This window comes from Amblyraja radiata, chromosome 20, assembly GCF_010909765.2.
Source record: "Amblyraja radiata isolate CabotCenter1 chromosome 20, sAmbRad1.1.pri, whole genome shotgun sequence".
Classification (NCBI taxonomy): Eukaryota; Metazoa; Chordata; class Chondrichthyes; order Rajiformes; family Rajidae; genus Amblyraja; species Amblyraja radiata.
In genome coordinates this window covers 36,164,954-36,173,320 of record NC_045975.1, presented here as the reverse complement: position 1 = coordinate 36,173,320, position 8,367 = coordinate 36,164,954, and the positions used below count along the sequence as shown (strand labels likewise).

The window sequence follows — 8,367 nt, the reverse complement described above, 5'->3', positions numbered from 1 at the left end:
CAAAATGTCTCAATAAATTTCAACATTCACTCATTACTTTTCATAAACCATTACAACCTTAACATTGTTTAAGCAGGATATTCCATCACTAAATATCCTTCTACATTTAAAAAAATGTAATATTTTCCTTTCAATTATTTCTTAATATGCCTTCTTGATACTGATTCACAGGGCAATACTATTTGACTAGTTACATTATTAAATGCGTCAGATTCACAAAAATCTATAAAACCTCACCCTTGTGGAAACCACCCCAGCATTTCATTTCCCTTAATAACTAGCTTTTTATCTTCATACCAATATTCCCTAAGACTGTACTATAAGTATTCAAAATTGTATAATAGCGTTCAATCCATCAAGTGTGACATTAATATCATTTAAAGATCTATTTTATTTTCAAACTTTAATCCAAAAAATGTCTTACATAGTTCTTTGTTCTGTTTTAAAATTATATGAAACACATCTTGTTCAGTTTCTTCGCTTTTCATGCCATCTGAAAATGAATCAAAGGTTAAAATGTAATTAATTTTATAATCATATTTTGAAATGTTTACACAAATGGACTCCTTGGCGCTTGGTGAGGGGTATTCCAGCACCCTTCTAATTTTTAACAGTTGGATTTTATATAATACTAGACTAAGTGGCACCCGTTAGGTCCCATGTTCACACGGGAGGGCTGGTCCCCCGACGCAATATTCCACCTCTCCACCAATTCCAATATTGGTGGCCAGTGGGGGGGCTTTCTGGAGTGCTGGTATGGGTTCTTGGGGTGGCAGCTCAGTCCCTCAAGCCCGATCTGCTGGCAGCTAACTCACGGCTGGTGGGCTGGCAGTTGACTCATGACTATTCTTTGAAATTCCATTTCAAGCACGGTGCAAGGCCACCAAATTCAAATCCATTTTCCTACCATTTCAAGCAGGGCTCAGAGAGACGTGACCCTTGGCTTCATCCATCTTGTAGAGAGTGAGTGAGGCACACCACTTCCAGCAGGGGCATCAGAGAGAATGGTGATTTTTTTAAACTTCAAGCCAAAACACCCAAGCCACCATTTGCAGTAAATAGTGCCTTTCAACTTTAAACCAAAGCTCCCAAGCCACCATTTGCAGTAAATAGTGCATTTCAACCAAGCCAAAGCACCCAAGCCACCATTTGCAGTAAGTAGTGCCTTTCAACCTCATTCGACCATTTGCAGTAAGTAGTGCCTTTCAACTTCAAGCCAAAGCACCCAAGCCACCATTTGCAGTAAGAAGTGCCGTTCAACTTCAAGCCAAATCACCCACCACCATTTGCAGTAAGTAGTGCCTTTCAACTTCAAGCCAAAGCACCCAAGCCACAATTTGCAGTAAGTAATGCCTTTCAACTTCAAGCCAAAGCACCCAAACAACCATTTGAAGGCACTGCCTTTTTACTTCAAACAAATCATATTTTCATTTTCAAACCACATTAAGGGTACTCACAGTTGTGTAGACGTTTGTTCAGTGTTATTCAGAGCTCAGAGAGACGTGACCCTTGGCTTCATTCATCTTGCAGAGACTGTGGGGCACATCACTTCCTGGATTTATAGTCCCTCCCCCTCCCTCCAGCAGGGGCAGCAGAGAGAATGGTGATTTTTTTAAACTTCAAGCCAAAGCTCCCAAGCCACTATTTGCAGTAAGTAGTGCCTTTTGAACTTTAAACCAAAGCTCCAAAGCCACCATTTGCAGCAAGTAGTGCCTTTCAACCTCAAGCCAAAGCACCCAAGCCACCATTTGCAGTAAGTAGTGCTTTTCAACTTTAAGAAAAGCACCCAAGCCACCATTTGCAGTAATTAGTGACTTCCAACTTAATACCACCATTTGCAGTAAGTAGTGCCTTTCAACCTCAAGCCAAAGCACCCAAGCCACCATTTGCAGTAAGAAATGCCTTTCAACTTCAAGCCAAATCACCCGCCACCATTTGCAGTAAGTAGTGCCTTTCAACTTCAAGCCAAAGCACCCACGCCACCATTTGCAGTAAGTAGTGCCTTTCAACTTCAAGCCAAAGCACCCACGCCACCATTTGCAGTAAGTAGTGCCTTTCAAATTCAAGCAAAGCACCCAAGCCACCATTTGCAGTAAGTAGTACCTTTCAACTTCAAGCCAAAGCACCCAAGCCACCATTTGCAGCAAGTAGTGCCTTTCAAGTTCAAGCCAAAGCACCCAGGCCACCATGTGCAGCAAGTAGTGCCTTTCAACTTCAAGCAAAACACCCAAGCCACCATTTGTAGTAAGTAGTGCCTTTCAACTTCAAGCCAAAGCTCCCAAGCCACCATTTGCAGTAAGTAGTGCATTTCAACCTCATTCGACCATTTGCAGTAAGTAGTGCCTTTCAACTTCAAGCCAAAGCTCCCAAGCCACCATTGGCAGTAAATAGTGCCTTTCAACTTCAAGCCAAAGCACCCAAGCCACCATTTGCAGTAAGAAGTGCCTTTCAACTTCAAGCCAAATCACCCACCACCATTTGCAGTAAGTAGTGCCTTTCAACTTCAAGCCAAAGCACCCAAGCCACAATTTGCAGTAAGTAATGCCTTTCAACTTCAAGCCAAAGCACCCAAACAACCATTTGCAGGCAGTGCCTTTTTACTTCAAACAAATCATATTTTCATTTTCAAACCACATTAAGGGTACTCACAGTTGTGTAGACGTTTGTTCAGTGTTATTCAGAGCTCAGAGAGACGTGACCCTTGGCTTCATTCATCTTGCAGAGACTGTGGGGCACACCACTTCCTGGATTTATAGTCCCTCCCCCTCCCTCCAGCAGGGGCAGCAGAGAGAATGGTGATTTTTTTAAACTTCAAGCCAAAGCTCCCAAGCCACTATTTGCAGTAAGTAGTGCCTTTTGAACTTTAAACCAAAGCTCCAAAGCCACCATTTGCAGTAAATAGTGCATTTCAACTTCAAGCAAAGCACCCAAGGCATCATTTGCAGTAAGTAGTGCTTTTCAACTTCAAGAAAAGCACCCAAGCCACCATTTGCAGCAAGTAGTGACTTTCAACTTAATAGCACCATTTGCAGTAAGTAGTGCCTTTCAACCTCAAGCCAAAGCACCCAAGCCACCATTTACAGTAAGAAGTGCCTTTCAACTTCAAGCCAAATCACCCGCCACCATTTGCAGTAAGTAGTGCCTTTCAACTTCAAGCCAAAGCACCCACGCCACCATTTGCAGTAAGTAGTGCCTTTCAAATTCAAGCAAAACACCCAAGCCACCATTTGTAGTAAGTAGTGCCTTTCAACTTCAAGCCAAAGCTCCCAAGCCACCATTTGCAGTAAGTAGTGCCTTTCAACTTTAAACCAAAGCTCCCAAGGCACCATTTGCAGGCAGTGCCTTTTTACTTCAAACAAACCATATTTTCATTTTCAAACCACATTAAGGGTACTCACAGTTGTGTAGACATTTGTTCATGGTCATTCAGAGCTCAGAGAGACGTGACTCTTGGGTTCATCCATCTTGCAGAGAGTGAGTGAGCCACACCACTTCCTGGTTTAATAGTCCCTCCCCCTCCCTCCAGAAGGTGCAGCAGAGAGAATGGTGATTTTTTTTAAACTTCAAGCCAAAGCTCCCAAGCCACCATTTGCAGTAAGTAGTGCCTTTTGAACTTTAAACCAAAGCTCCCAAGCCACCATTTGCAGTAAGTAGTGCCTTTCAACTTCAAGCCAAAGCTCCCAAGCCACCATTGGCAGTAAATAGTGCCTTTCAACTTCAAGCCAAAGCACCTAAGCCACCATTTGCAGTAAGGAGTGCCTTTCAACTTCAAGCCAAATCACCCAAGCCATCATTTGCAATAAGTAGTGCCTTTCAACTTCAAGCCATAGCTCCCAAGCCACCATTTGCAGTAAGTAGTGACTTTCAACTTCAAACCAAAGCTCCTACGCCACCATTTGCAGTAAGTAGTGCCTTTCAACTTCAAGCCAAATTACCCGCCACCATGTGCAGTAAGTAGTGCCTTTCAACCAGGCAAAACACCCAAGCCACCATTTGCAGTAAGTAGTGCCTTTCAACTTCAAGCCAAAGCTCCCAAGCCACCATTTGCAGTATGTAGTGCCTTTCAACTTCAAGCCAAAGCTCCCAAGCCACCATTTGCAGTAAGTAGTGCATTTCAACTTTAAACCAAAGTTCCCAAGCCACCATTTGCAGGCAGTGCCTTTTTACTTCAAACAAACGATATTTTCATTTTCAGACCACATTAAGGGTACTCACAGTTGTGTAGACATTTGTTCAGTGTCATTCAGAGCTCAGAGAGACGTGACCCTTGGCTTCATCCATCTTGCAGAGAGTGAGTGAGGCACACCACTTCCTGGTTTTATAGTCCCTCCCCCTCCATCCAGCAGGTGCAGCAGAGAGAATGGTGATGTTTAAACTTCAAGCCAAAGCTCCCATGCCACCATTTGTAGTAAGTAGTACCTTTTGAACTTTATACCAAAGCTCCCAAGCCACCATTTGCAGTAAATAGAGCATTTCAACTTCAAGCCAAAGCACCCAATCCACCATTTGCAGTAAGTAGTGCCTTTCAACTTCATGCCACCATTTGCAGTACGTAGTGCCTTTCAACTTCAAGCCAAAGCATCCAAACAACCATTTACAGGCAGTGCCTTTTTACTTCAAACAAACCATATTTTCATTTTCAAACCACATTAAGGGTACTCACAGTTGTTTAGACATTTGTTCAGTGTAAGTAGTGCCTTTCAACCTCAGCCAAAGCACCCAAGCCACTATTTGCAGTAAGAAGTGCCTTTCAACTTCATGCCACCATTTGCAGTACGTAGTGCCTTTCAACTTCAAGCCAAAGCACCCAAGCCACCATTTGCAGTAAGAAGTGCCTTTCAACTTCAAGCCAAATCGCCCAAGCCATCATTTGCAGTAAGTAGTGCCTTTCAACTTCAAGCCAAAACACCCAAGCCACCATTTGCAGTAGGTAGTGCCTTTCAACTTCAAGCCAAAGCACCCAAGCCACCATTTGCAGTAAGTAATGCCTTTCAACTTCATGCCACCATTTGCCGTTAGTGCCTTTCAACTTCAAGCCAAAGGACCCAAGTCACCATTTGCAGTAAGTAGTGCCTTTCAACTTCAAGCCAAAGCACTCAAGCCACCATTTGCAGTAAGTAGTGCCTTTCAACTTCATGCCACCATTTGCAGTACGTAGTGCCTTTCAACTTCAAGCCAAAGCATCCAAACAACCATTTGCAGGCAGCCTTTTTACTTCAAAGAAACCATATTTTCATTTTTAAACCACATTAAGGGTACTCGCAGTTGTGTAGACATTTGTTCAGTGTAAGTAGTGCCTTTCAACCTCAAGCCAAAGCACCCAAGCCACCATTTGCAGTAAGAAGTGCCTTTCAACTTCAAGCCAAAGCACCCAAGCCACCATTTGCAGTAAGTAGTGCCTTTCAATTTCAAGCCAAAGCACCCAAGCCACCATTTGCAGTAAGTAGTGCCTTTCAATTTCAGGCAAAGCACCCAAGCCACCATTTGCAGTAAGTAATGACTTTCAACCTCAAGCCAAAGCACCCAAGCCACCATTGGCAGTAAGTAGTGCCTTTCAACTTCAAGTCAAAGCACCCAAGCCACCATTGGCAGTAAGTAGTGCCTTTCAACTTCAAGTCAAAGCACCCAAGCCAACATTTGCAGTAATGCCTTTCAACTTCAAGCCAAAGCATCCAAGTCACCATTTGCAGTAAGTAATGCCTTTCAACTTCAAGCCAAAGCACCCAAACAACCATTTGCAGACAGTTTACTTCAAACAAACCATATTTTCATTTTCAAACCACATTAAGGGTACTCACAGTTGTGTAGACATTTGTTCAGTGTCATTCAGAGCTCAGAGACGTGACCCTTGGCTTCATCCATCTTGCAGAAAGTGAGTGAGTGAGGCACACCACTTCCTGGTTTTATAATCCCTCCCCCTCCCTCCAGCAGGGGCAGCAGAGAGAATGGTGAATCTTTTAAAAACATTAATATCTCTCTGATTTGTCATCGATGGTAAAAACCCTCCGCACCCGTAAGGCGGAGGGGGGCTCTGAGCGAGGTGGCCAAAAATGACGGCCGTAGGTGGCGGCATTCTGTCGGAAATCGCAGCACAGTGGGCCAAAAGCGGTCAAGATCAGAGATTTAGTAATATACTAGACCAAGTGCAGACCCGTTGGGTCTGTTCCCCCAACGTGCGGTTGTGGGGGGGGGAGGCGGCATGCAGCGTCACACACACTAACTATCTCCCCCCCCCCGCACTCACGCTAATTACCCCCCTTGATATTATATTAATATTATTAATTTGCTCCTTTTACCCCATAACCACCCTATCCACTGACGCATAGCCCCCAACTTGCAGTCACATCTAGGAAGGATGGGGGGGGGCGGGGTTAGAGAGTGAGGGCAGAGAGAGAAGTGGCAGAGACAGAGAGAGAGGCAGAGACACAGAGAGGGGCAAGATGGATGGAGGGTGGAGAGAAGAGGGAGGGTGGGTGAGGGGGGAAAGGTGGGGGAGGAGTGGAGGAGAGAGAGAGGGTGAGGGGGAGAGAGAGGGGCTGCTGAGAGGAGGGTGAGGGGGAGAGGTAGGGAGGGGGAGGGAAGAGGGTAGGGGGTGTGGAGGGGAGGGGGTTTAGGGGAGGGAGGGAGGGTGGGGGAGGGGAGAGAGAGAGAGAGAGAGAGAGAGAGAGGGGGGGGAGAGAGGGAGAGGGTGTGCTGAGAGGGGGGTGAGGTGAGGGGAGGGGGAGAGGTGGGGAGCAGGGGAGGGAGGGTGGATGGAAGGGGGTAGGGGTGTGTGGAGGGGAGGGGGGTTTAGGGGAGGGACGGTGGGGGAGGGGATGGAGGGAGAAAAAGAGGGGAGAGAGAGAGAGGGGGGGAGAGGAGAGGGGGGGAGAGAGAGGGGGGGAGAGGAGGGGGGGGGGGGAGGGGGGGGAGAGGGAGGGAGAGAGAGCGAGAGAGAGGGGGGGGGGGGGGGGGGGAGAGGGAGGGGGAGAGGAGGGGGAGAGGGAGAGAGAGGGGGGGGAGGGGAGGGGGGGGATGGGGAGAGAGAGAAAGGGAGAGAGACGGGGGAGAGAGAAAGAGAGAGGGATAGGGAGAGAGGTGGGGAGAGAGAGGAGGCGAGAGAGGGTGCCTTTTTACTCAACCCAAACCCCCCAAACAACCATTTGCAGGCAGTGCTTTTTTCCCCTCAAACTAACCATATTTACTAGAATGTTGCCTGGGTGTCAACAACTAAGTTACAGAGATAGGTTGAATAAGTTAGGCCTTTATTCTCTGGAGCGCAGAAGGTTAAGGGGGGACTTGATAGAGGTCTTTAAAATGATGAGAGGGATAGACAGAGTTGATGTGATCAAGCTTTTCCCTTTGAGAATAGGGAAGATTTAAACAAGAGGACATGACTTCAGAATTAAGGGACAGAAGTTTAGGGGTAACATGAGGGGGAACTTCTTTACTCAGAGAGTGGTAGCGGTGTGGAATGAGCTTCCAGTGGAAGTGGTGGCGGCAGGTTCGTTGGTATCATTTAAGAATAAATTGGATAGGCATATGGATGAGAAGGGAATGGAGGGTTACGGTATGAGTGCAGGCAGGTGGGACTAAGGGAAAAAAATTGTTCGGCGCGGACTTGTAGGGCCGAGATGGCCTGTTTCCGTGCTGTAATTGTTATATGATTATATGTTATATGGTTATATTTTCATTTTTAGACCACATTATGGGTACTCACAGCTGTGTAGACATTTGTTCATTGTCATTCAGAGCTCTGATTGAGGCACACCACTTGCAGAGACTGATTGAGGCACACCACTTGCAGAGACTGATTGAGGCACACCACTTCCTGGTTTTATAGTCCCTCCCCCTCCCTCCAGCAGGGGCAGCAGAGAGAATGGGGAATTTTGTAAAAACATTAATATCTCTGTCAAATTTAATCGATGGGAAAAATCCTCGGCACACATGCGGCGCAGGGGGGCTGTGAGCGAGGTGGCCAAACATGACTGCCGTAGATGGCGGCGTTCTCTCGGAAATCGCAGCACAGAAGGCCAAAAGCGGTTAAGAACAGAGATTTAGTAATATAGATATAGATTTTAAACTGTGGTTGGCAGGGTTGTATCCCGTTTTGAACTAAAGTGCGACCTCTATCAACTGCCACTGGATCTTGGACTTTCTGACAGAGAGACCGCAATCAGTCCGTGTTGGCAAGAACTTCAGGCTCGATCATGCTGAGCACCGGCTCTCATCAAGGCTGTGTGCTCAGCCAGCTGTTGTTCACACTGCTCACACATGACTGTGCTGCCAGATACAGGGACAATAAGATCATAAAATTCGCGGATGACACAACAGTGGTGGGACTCATCAGCGGAGATGACGAATCAATGTACAGGGAGGAATTAAAAC

General features: G+C 46.2%; 1 long non-coding RNA gene across 1 annotated transcript in view; it reads right to left on the bottom strand.

Moving 5' to 3' along the window:
* Positions 1 to 385: 385 nt before the first annotated feature.
* Positions 386 to 8,367, bottom strand: part of LOC116984846 — a 33,413-nt gene continuing 25,431 nt past the window's right edge. The window contains exon 5 of the long non-coding RNA XR_004415130.1: positions 386 to 493. This is a non-coding gene — a long non-coding RNA (uncharacterized LOC116984846). The remainder of the gene's footprint in view (positions 494 to 8,367) is intronic.